The sequence below is a fragment of the Montipora capricornis genome, chromosome 2, assembly GCF_036669925.1.
Source record: "Montipora capricornis isolate CH-2021 chromosome 2, ASM3666992v2, whole genome shotgun sequence".
NCBI classification, from domain to species: domain Eukaryota; kingdom Metazoa; phylum Cnidaria; class Anthozoa; order Scleractinia; family Acroporidae; genus Montipora; species Montipora capricornis.
The window spans coordinates 61677871-61688473 of record NC_090884.1 but is presented as its reverse complement, the minus strand read 5'-3'; positions in this window follow the sequence as shown (position 1 = coordinate 61688473).

Below are 10603 nucleotides of genomic sequence, written 5' to 3'. Positions count from 1 at the left end.
CTGAAGATTGTCTTTGTATTCTGGAGAAAACCACAAAAACCTGCGGCGAATTCTTCTGAGCTTGACTGAACGAGGTATGTCAGATGACTTAACACATGACATATTTATGACCGGATAACGAAATTAGAAGCTTACACACACGGTGGAGTTTCCACTCCAAGAGTCCAGAAGCTATGAAATTGCGCTAAAAGACTTTAACGTAATTGTTATTATTACGTAAAATAAGGTGATTCCCCGATAAATTTATAGCTCCGAAATGTCCAATTTCCAGAATTTAGAGTGAGATAGAGCCGGGGCGCGTTTTCTTCTCTTCTGAAAGTTCGATGTATAGTCTTCGATTTTGAGATGAAGTTGTTGTTTTTCTAGATTGTCTAGCTCAAAGAATAAACTGATTCAGCAATTCGGTGTGCAATACATGACCACGAAGGAGACCTTATCAAAATTGACTGCATGAGTCAGATTCGATTTAGCAGTCATTTAGCGCGGAAGGGAATTTAGGCAAGTAAATGGATATTTCAGTAATGTGCATCGGCACGCGAGGCGAACACCGAATGACTAGGTAATGTCAGCGAAGAACTGAATTCAGAAATTGGGAAGATACGAGTTTATCTTTAGAATCAACTCACTTTCACAGAATGAATCAAACATTATTTTTCGTGAAAAATTGAAAACGAAACATACGCCTGAAGGGGATATAGTTGTATGTATCTAATCATTGCCGTGCACTGTATGCACTTTTCGAAGGAACTCTGTTCATCTTTTTCTCGAAAAATGGCAAATAAGGGACGTATGCGGAGTGTCTCCATACCTCAGTTAATCAGTACTTCAGAAATTTTCGCGATTAAGAGATCTTTGTTCATAAACGTGTTCCTGAGCCGATTGTGAACGCGATTAATCACGACTCAGTGTATAACTGCACTGAAAGGGAACTGCATGAAGCATATTTCAAGCCAGTCCAAGGAATGTTGAATCCTTTTCTCGTTGGTGATCTCAAAAGGAAAATATTCTGTACCTTATAAGATGGGTTTAGAAAATTCAGAGTTCGTTGTGGATACGTTGATTCGATTTCCTTCGGCTTCTTTATAAATTCCGCCTTTTCTGTCAGAAGTGGGGCGCTCGAATATTTTGAGGCCACCAAGCACGGTAATGCCCAAAGGGAGAGGGACGTGAACAGAAGAGGAAGACACTGAACTTGCGTGCAAATGCTCGGGGATCAAATTATATTGAGATAAGCGGTCTGGAAGTCTTTGTGAATAGCCATTTGGTTTTCTCCCTGCATCTAAATTTCTTCAGCCTTTTCAGTGTTACGTTTATCTCTATCATTAGTCCTTCGCGATTATTCCATTTCGTTCACGGTATACAACATGGGGGATTGGGAATTGTCCTAAAACTAAATTGGGTACGAGCGGTTTCAGAGTACAATAGAGAATGAATACTTACGTTGTCGTTAAAGTTGGTGATATCACGTCGTTGTTATGCAGAATATCGCATTTGCAGCACGAGTATTTTTCCAATTTGAGCAAATAACATTACTGTTTTGGGGTGTTGTCGTTAACGAAGCCGTCGTTGTTTCTCAAACTCCTAATTAATGCCAACTACGTGCCTGTAGATTAACTTCCGGGTCGAAACCATCTGCGGTTGGCTTCCCCGTCGGAACGGAACTGAAAACTGCACAACGTAATTTTAGCGGTTTCTCTTTACGCCAGCTCACCTTGGAATGAAATGAAACATTCTTAGCTTTTTGGAACTCTGTACCCTCTACAGTAAATTCCTCTTTCACAATTGTGCCCAAAGCTGGATGCCGTAGATGACGATATCAGTGATATGCTAAAACATGGCACAATTATCTAGCTAGCAGAAAGTAATTATACGTCGGTAATCTACTAAGGGCGCGTTCGATTGACTGTATTCCGGAATAGGAATACATGGAATAAAAGTTAGAAATCCTTCGTTTTTACGAAGATTCACATTAAAATTATCAAACACTTGCTAAAATGCTATTTTAAACATATCTTTATTATTCCTTGTTGCTTCAAAAGCGCCAAACATACCGTTTTAAATCATCACTCCGCTTATTCTTATTCCGGAATAGGGTCAATCGAGCGCACCCTAAATAAACCTGGCCCTCTAAACCGTGCACTTCTTCAGGTTAGCTTGCGTTGCTCAAAATCAATTAATGAGCAACGTCGCAGTCTTTTGGTGTTACGTTCATTTTCTACTTGTGTGTGATTAGTTCAGACATTTTAAATGTAATTTTTCCAACAGTACAACTTTGATATTGCGCTTTTGCAATGTACTGTCGGAAAGAAAAGTTAGCACTTTAAACTAACGACTTGGCACTATGGCCTTTCGAAACGCGTTACAATAATGATAAAAAACAAATTTCCATTCTGTAGCCGTTAGCAAAAGAGTGTATTTGTGAATCAATAGTGTTTGCCCAAAATCTTCGTTTATCATTCCTAAAATGCGGAAGAGCTCGCACTTGGCAGTTTGGAAAAAAACAAAACCCAGATGCCAACATGGCAGGACCCAAGCCGTTCACTCGCTGCATCGAGTGTGTGCAGCAGTGAAAATAATTACATCGTTACGTCTACTTCGTTTTTCTCAACTGAAGTGGAAACAATGTTTTTGTAAAAGTTGTAGTTTTGACAAGTAACACTCAGTCGCTCCCAAGAGACCTTTTTCCTCCGCAAACGAACTTTTGGAATTTCAAGTCTTGCTAGCAGTTTCCGTGACTCATCCTCTCACGGAATTTTGTTACTTCCTCGGGATATTGCTGAACTTTTCCTCGGCCTTATGTTCCCATCAATCCCGATCAATTTTTCTTGCTCAATGAGATTAGAAAGAAGGTAACAATTTCTTGCAAAATTACTCATTACTTATTTATGTCAATAAACATAACATTTTCGAGGATCATCTTATTCACCCACCCGCAAAAAATGAGAGATGTTAACAAGGAAAAGACCCCATCAAGCTCTTCAAGGCGTTCTTTGCTAGCTCTAGAATCTTGGACCAGTTATATCGTTCAGTAAAACTCTTTGATATTCAGGATACCGAAAAACGCTTGTCATGGTGCACCGAGAAAATGCAACAAATTTAAAAGTCCCTTGAACAAAACGAACACAGAACCTTTGGATGTGACCCCTTTCCTTTCTGAAATTTAAATGTCATTGGACGCCGTGGGAAACACAGCAAACTCACCTAAAGCAATCGTTTCCATGATCTATTCCAAGTTCAATATCGTCCCAGCTCTGAATTTGACGAGGCTTTGCATAAGAGTGCAGCCTTGGAAAACAAGGAGTTTTCAATTTCACTTTCCTAAACGCTAAGAAATGATGTGGTCCCGTTTCCTTGATGAAAGTTCCTTTTTCCAAGAAAATGTGTTTCACTTTCTAAAATGCTTTATTAAAGCAGATTCAAGTGGACTTCCCTGGTTTCCTGGATTTTATATGTTTACAGTGAGGGAAGAGCGTGAACAAAAAATAACGAACTGCCAATGCACTGCGCTTTAAGTGATCTTTCTATCTTTCAGTATTAAGCTGTTTTTTTTTTGTTTGCTAGCATCGATCCCTGGCCAACATGATAATGTAATTTGCTGCGGTTCACAGAAAAGCTGCCAAATTGTTGTTTTATGCCAGTGCAGCGGTCAGTTCCCCTTTCACAAGTGAAGGCCGTTTGCCTGTGCGTCAGGCTGAGGAATAATGGGGAAAACTAATCTCATAAGTATTCTTGCTAAGTTGGCCATTTCAACTCAATCAAAAACATAAAACAAACAGCGGCTACAAGCATAATGATAAAGCGCATTTTACTTTTGACTCGACGTTTCGTAATCTACATATATATATATATATCCTGCGAGCAGTTCGTTTCTCCTGTGCTTCCCGAGAGAGAAACCACTGCCAGCAACCGTTTGATTTTCCATCGAGCATGTGCGAAGTACGTCACACCCCACGTAATAGGGAGCTTACGAAACCAGGACGACGACGGCTACGAGGACTTCATTTAAAAATACAAATCCGCGTTATTCATATCACTACGAAACTATTTCATGTCGTTCCGCGTTAAGAATGTGTAGTAACTGACAAGGAATTAAACTGGTATGAGTGGGTTGGAAGCGTAGAGAGAGAACAGAAAATTCATCGTCATGTGCTAACGTCCTCCACAGAACCTTGAATTTAGTCATTTCACGTCGTCATTTAGGAGATGACGGCAAAGAAATGCACCAAAACGTAAAACGCACGTGCAGAGCGTGCAGAGCCATTGTGTTTGCTCACTAAACCTATTGTTTTGTAGCGTCGTCGTTGCCGTCGGCGTCGTCGTTTCGTAAGCTCCCTAATGTATTTGACATCACTTCGTCTTATTTCGCGGGAAATTACTACACAGCAGGCTCGCCCAAACGCAGCAGTCACGTAGCTGAACGCACGCGCAAGCGCCAAAACAAGTTTACTAACTCGTTTTACTGATTCAATTCTTAACACTGGACGGCGGCTCATTCAAAGAAACTAACGGTTGCTCGCAGTGGTTTCTCTTTTGGGAACGTAGGAGAAACCAACTACTCGCAGGATATAATCTACAACATGTCTTCTCTCGTGCCTCGATAACTCCATCAAAGTTCAAGTTTTCACCTGACTCGGGCCTGAAGATCTCCCAAATCTCTCTTTTCAGGACAAAGCTCTCTACTGAAAGGCAGTTTTATACTTCCGCCTCTAATGACTAAACATTGCGGTCACGTGTCAAAATCCAAAGACTGTCGAAATGCCCGGTGTGAATAGAGAGCTTAAGCAACGACAACAGCGACGGCAACGGGAACGTCATCTCAAAATTTAAATTCGGGTTATTTTAACCACTTCGTGAATATTTCAACCTTTTTAATATGACAAGGGTGTGGTAGATCCTCAAAAATGACACTGGTCGAAACGGCACTTAATTTAGGGGAGAAAATGAATTTTGATCCTTAAGTGCTGACGTTCTTCATGAAACCTCAAATTTGGCCATTTCACGTTGTTGTTTTGGTGACGACTGCAAAGAAATGGACAAAACTGAAAAACGAACGTGCAGGGCGTGCAAAGCTGTTGTTTTTGTCAACTGAATATGCAAATTTGTGACGTTCTCGTTGCTGTCGCCGTTGTCTTCGCTTAAGCTCCCAAATAAGGAGGGAATTGCAATGGGTTCTTCCGCACCATGCCCCCAAGGGAAGCAGAGGTCTGCCTTCCAAGTCCTACTGCCGTGCCATCTTAACGCAACCTCGTTCCCAGGACCTTTTCCCTTCCCTGGCTTGGGGCCAGGGAAGGGAAAAGGTCCTGGGAACGAGGTTGATCTTAACGGCAAACTGCCTAAAGAGAAAAAGAGTGTGATAAGGGCTTGGAGGGCTAAACACGCTCGACAGAACAACAATCCTGGCAATAAAGTTTGGAACACTTCGATTGGTTCCTCTCCCCCATGACACAATATTGGCTCTCCGATGTCCAACATTTGTGAAAAATGTCGTGCAAGGTATGGTCTTGAACATTGTTTTGGGGGCATGGTAGGGGAGAAACTTTGCAAGGTTGTAGTTGTGGCCGGGAATTAAACAAACTTGTCCGCCGAAAAAAGGAGTAAAAAGGGGTGTGTACTCAAACGTTTTGGTCAGGATTGTATTATTGATAAAGAAAGGCTGCCGTAATTAGTCCTGGCTTACATGCATTATGCCATAGGCATTAATCTGGAAATTGCAGTTGATTCATTTTGCAAAAAAGCATCCTTAGCACACTATTGCAGATTCATCAGCAAACCGAGTGAATAGCGATAGTAAAGTATTTTTTGTCCTCTTTTGAATAGTAAAAGTAAAGTAAAGTAAAAGTAAAGCAACCATATTTAACGTCGATAACTCGTAACAGTAATTCAACTGACAAACCTGAGGTCGACGATGCGCTCATTTTACTCCCCCCTCTCCATCAGTGCTCCGTTTTACGGGTATTTAAAGCTACTTAGCTACACGGAAAGGAAACAAGTCGAAACAAGGATGCGAGATCCGGGAATCGAACTCAGGATTTCTTGCACCAAGGCCGCGCACTAACCAACTGTGCCATCCTTGCTCCTTAATCCTTGCTTCTTAATAGTTCAGTTTTAATTAATGTGGAGCCGACCAAGATGTAGGTTACTACGATTTAACATTATAAACAATTTGTGTAGTGAACCAGGGGAATTTGTCATTTTTGTGGAAGCCAGAGTCAAATCCCCCATCCTCGGGCCCAAAGGGTACCTTTTTCTATCTTAGTGAGCCTGATTGAAAAGTGGGAAACGATGTCTTATGTTGTTAAGTGCAACACAAGAAAGGCAGACCCAGAAGTCATCAACTTCATCCTAAAGTGTTGGTGGCCAAGAATCTCTCACAAAAAGTTGGCGGTACCTGTCTTTCGCTTATGTTGAGTTGGTGTGGAATTCTACATCTTCATTTACATGTCCCAGCACTCGGCAAAGTCCTATTGACTGGTGGTTGTTTTTGCCGCTTAGGTGGCCTCATACACCACAAGCCTTTTCAGAGACATTACGCCAAGCCGGCCGCTTCTGCTGGAAAGAGCATACTCACAGAGGACAGCCACAACACCGGGAACTTCATCCCCTTCTCTTCTCGAATAGTGTGTGGGTTCTCTAACGTCCCACAGAGAATTTACGGTTTAAAGTCCTTATCCGAGAAGACATGAAAGTCTAACCATTTGCGGATGTAATTACAAAGGCAGCACTTTCTCCTCAGTTATTTTAGGACCCTGAGTGTTGGTCCGGCCGGAGTCGAACTCACGACCTCCCGCATGGCAGTCCGTGCTCAACCAACTGAGCCACTGGTGCGCGGTGGTGAGTGAAGTGAGTGGTCGTTTGCTTTGCCACACTACCAGGTGATTCATTTCCAGTTTCTTTCATTCTTTCAAGGTGGCCACGTCACCTGCGCGTAAGCACGCGACATTTTTGGGTAACTACCTGGTGTAGGCACTCATATAGTGGTCCGAGGCACTCATACGCTTAGGGATGATTAAGGATGTTTAGTATTCCTAGGGATTACAATGGATTGTTAGTTACACCTCGGGATGATGAGGGATGCTTACGTACGGCCAGGAATGGATTAAGGCTACTGAAGTAATATATTACGACTAAGACCACAAAATGAGTGCCTGGGACCACTATATTAGTGCCTACACCAAGTATTAGGGAGCTTAAGCACGCGCGTTTCTGAGACGCTGACGGCAACCGGAAGAGGACATTTCGTGTGTCAGGACAGTGGTGTCTCCCAGATTTTGATACTAATATAAATCTCTAATAGAGAAAAGATACTTAGCGATGTAAATGCGGTTGTATGAAGACAAGTTAAAAGGGAAAACAGCTCACTTCCGGTTGCCGTCGGCGTCTCAAAAACGTGCGTGCTTAAGCTCCCTACAAAGTTACCCGTTTTTGAGACGCGGACGGCGACCGGAAGTGAGCTGTTTTCCCTTTTAACTTGTCTTCACACAACCACATGTGTATTTCTAAGTATCCTTTTTCCATTAACGATGATTGGTTTAAAAATCTGGGAGATAGTACTGTCCTGTCATGAGAAATGTTCACGGCTGCTGTTCGAGAAAATATACTTAGCGATGTAAATGTGGTTGTGTGAAGACTAGTTGTAAGGGAAAACGGTCACTTCCGGTTAAAAACAAAATAATAATGCAAGGCTGGTTCTACGGCTGAAGAAATAGTTTGTTTAACCAATATTTCGTCAGGCACGACCTGTCTTCTTCAGGGAGTTAATTTCCCTTTAAGTGTCACAAAGCCTTTAATACCCAGGGAAAGTGTCTGCGGGTCAATTTCGCTTGGATAGACCATTCCACCCTCACAATATCCTGAGGCTTAACATAACAAAGAAAACCAGAAGGCTCCCAAGCAAAAAGACTAAGAGAAGGAGGGAAAACTGACTTTTACTGTTATCAGTTATTTATCAACTCCTTTCTTCATTATCATCAACAATTTTTTGCCTTCAGCTTGACTAAGAACAAAGTTAACTAGTTTACGCAAATGGCACGCTAAATGGTTGAAATGCTGCTGAGAGCAAGGGATCAGGGAGATGTTCACAGGGGCACCCAACGAATCTGTTCCTCACATTATCTGTTCCCCAGAGGAATCTTGCTGGCTGGCAAAAATACAGGTGTTTCGATGAGCTGGCCGGGATATTTTGTTATTGATAGAGGTTTTGCTTGGGAATTGCTGACTTTTTCTAGCATTTCAACCCGAGCTGGCTGTAGAAACTCTGAAGATTGAGGACGACTAAAAAAAAAGGACCCCTTCTCTCTTCCAGGGAATAGTCACAAACATACGACAGCTGGTCAGAGTGATTGCGCTTGCGGAAAAAACCTGTTTTGTCCCGGTTTTGTCGCTATTGTTCGCTCATTTTGGATCGAGAGATTTGAAAGCGCGCGGAATTCCTGGCTGGGAAACCAACCAATTTTATCTAGCTTGGCCAAAAAAAAAAAAAAGAAAGCTTTTAGAATCTCTGTGCGGTGGCCAATTTACATTTATCAACTCCGTTGATAAGACCAAATTTTTGTATACTACTTCCCCACCGACGCAGCACCACAGTATACATGGGTATATAGGGGTTTATAAGGGTATGTAAGGGTAGACAAGGGTATATAGGGTTAATGATTTAAATGTATTATAATATACGCGTGGGAATACATTATAATTTAAATACACTATAATAGGGGATACATGAAGTACCTAGGGAGCTCTGGCCGGTTCCAATCCGTTCTCGCCACTGATTGGTCAGATGGGAACACAATAAAAATGATAACCGGAAGAAATCGGAAGAGAATGGCCGAAGGGATTCGATTTTCTGTTTGCCGTACTTGCAACAGATATATTATTAGTAACAACCATCCTTTGGATTTATTTGGTGAAAAGACAATTAGGGAAGGAATCGTACGGGATTGAGAAGAGTTTTCTGGTTTGAAAATTTCTGTTGACGATGGTTTATTACCATCGCGAATATGTAGATCTTGCTACGTTACGGTCACGACATTTCAGGAGTCTATAAAGACGGTAGTTCATTCGAAAGCTCAGCACGAATCGGTTATCCGATCTAAAAGAAGGAAGTCTGTGCAGCAGAGCCCGTCCTTCACCAGGTGTGGGACGCGAGAAAAAAAGGAGCAAGGTCAGCTGGTTATATGTTACGCAGGATTTTTGACTAAGCTCGATCGATTCATGTGTTTACAGTGTAATTATTGTTCATGTGTTTAACAACGCAAAGCCTTGACTCCTTTTGAATATGTCCGTGGTGAGGAAGAAAAGATGAAGCCAACAGCTAACCCGGTTATCGCGTACTTTTTTGTTGCATTCTCTTATTGCAATAATGAAATTTGTAAGTATTTTCTTTGTGTAATATCGCATTAAAGTTGGAACTTGATTCCTTCCATGTCCAGTTTGCATTAGTTATAAGAAAATCATACAACTAAGGTTGATACAAAAGGCTTCAGTTGAGAGCAACCCCTGATGAAAAGGGACTACAGCCCCTGATGAAAAATGGGGATAAAGAGGAGGAGGGGGGCTATCCAAAAAATGGATAAATTCCTGTCAAGTTCAATCTCAAGTGATCTTAACAACCTGCATCTTTTGGATAGTTTCTTATCCAGAGGAGAGCTTGAAGGATTCTCCTGCTGGTACACAGCTACTGAAAAACAACTTTTGGGTTCTCATTTTCAGAGGATTATTATGGCCACAGTAAATTGGGTACCTGTTGGTTAACTTTCACATCGCTGTTTTGGGCTAGTATATAATTTATTAAACTGGTTAATTGTAGGGTCAGAAGAGCTTAGCCAATAACCTATTCTTCGACAGGCGTCAACACTTGGGTTCACGCATGAGGGACCCCGTTACATGCTAAATTGTCTCCATGTTACATTGATTGCATACAGTGTCACGGTGAACAGGAAAATTTGGCTTTATCAAATATTTTGATAAAGGTCGAATTACCACCATGAATGATTTGGAAAGCTGACGTTTCGAGTGTTAGCCCTTCGTCAGAGCGAATGTTGGCTAAAAAGAGATCAACATAATTCAGACTGTCCCTGTTTGCACCATAAAAAAGAAGCCCCACATGCATTTTGGACTATTTTGCCAGATGCACCCAACAGGCAAAGGCTTGGTTGAATATGCTTCAATGGCCATTGCTTAATAGAAAACTGCCTTCCAGAAGTGCTTCTCTTGAGATAAAGCAACCGATCAAAAAGTTATATTTTGTTGTGTTATTTAAGCAATAGAGGACGTTTTCCATGTTTACATAGCATCATCTAAATGCCAAGCGCAGTTGGGAGAATTCTCGACAGTTATGCAAACCAGAGACACAGTCGAGGGTTTGCATAACATACACGCCCATATTTCCAACCAGCCAATCAAAACATGCGTCTGACAACACATAACCAATCAAAATTCGTGTGATGTCACAGCTGTGTTTACATACTCTCATCTAAACACAGCTATTGACCAATATTAATGGGAGTGCGTGTACTATCCTAATTATTTTATAATTTAGAATGTGCAATGATATTCACACGCAAAATACAGTGTGCCTGTTATTGGCAATAATAATAAAATTATGATA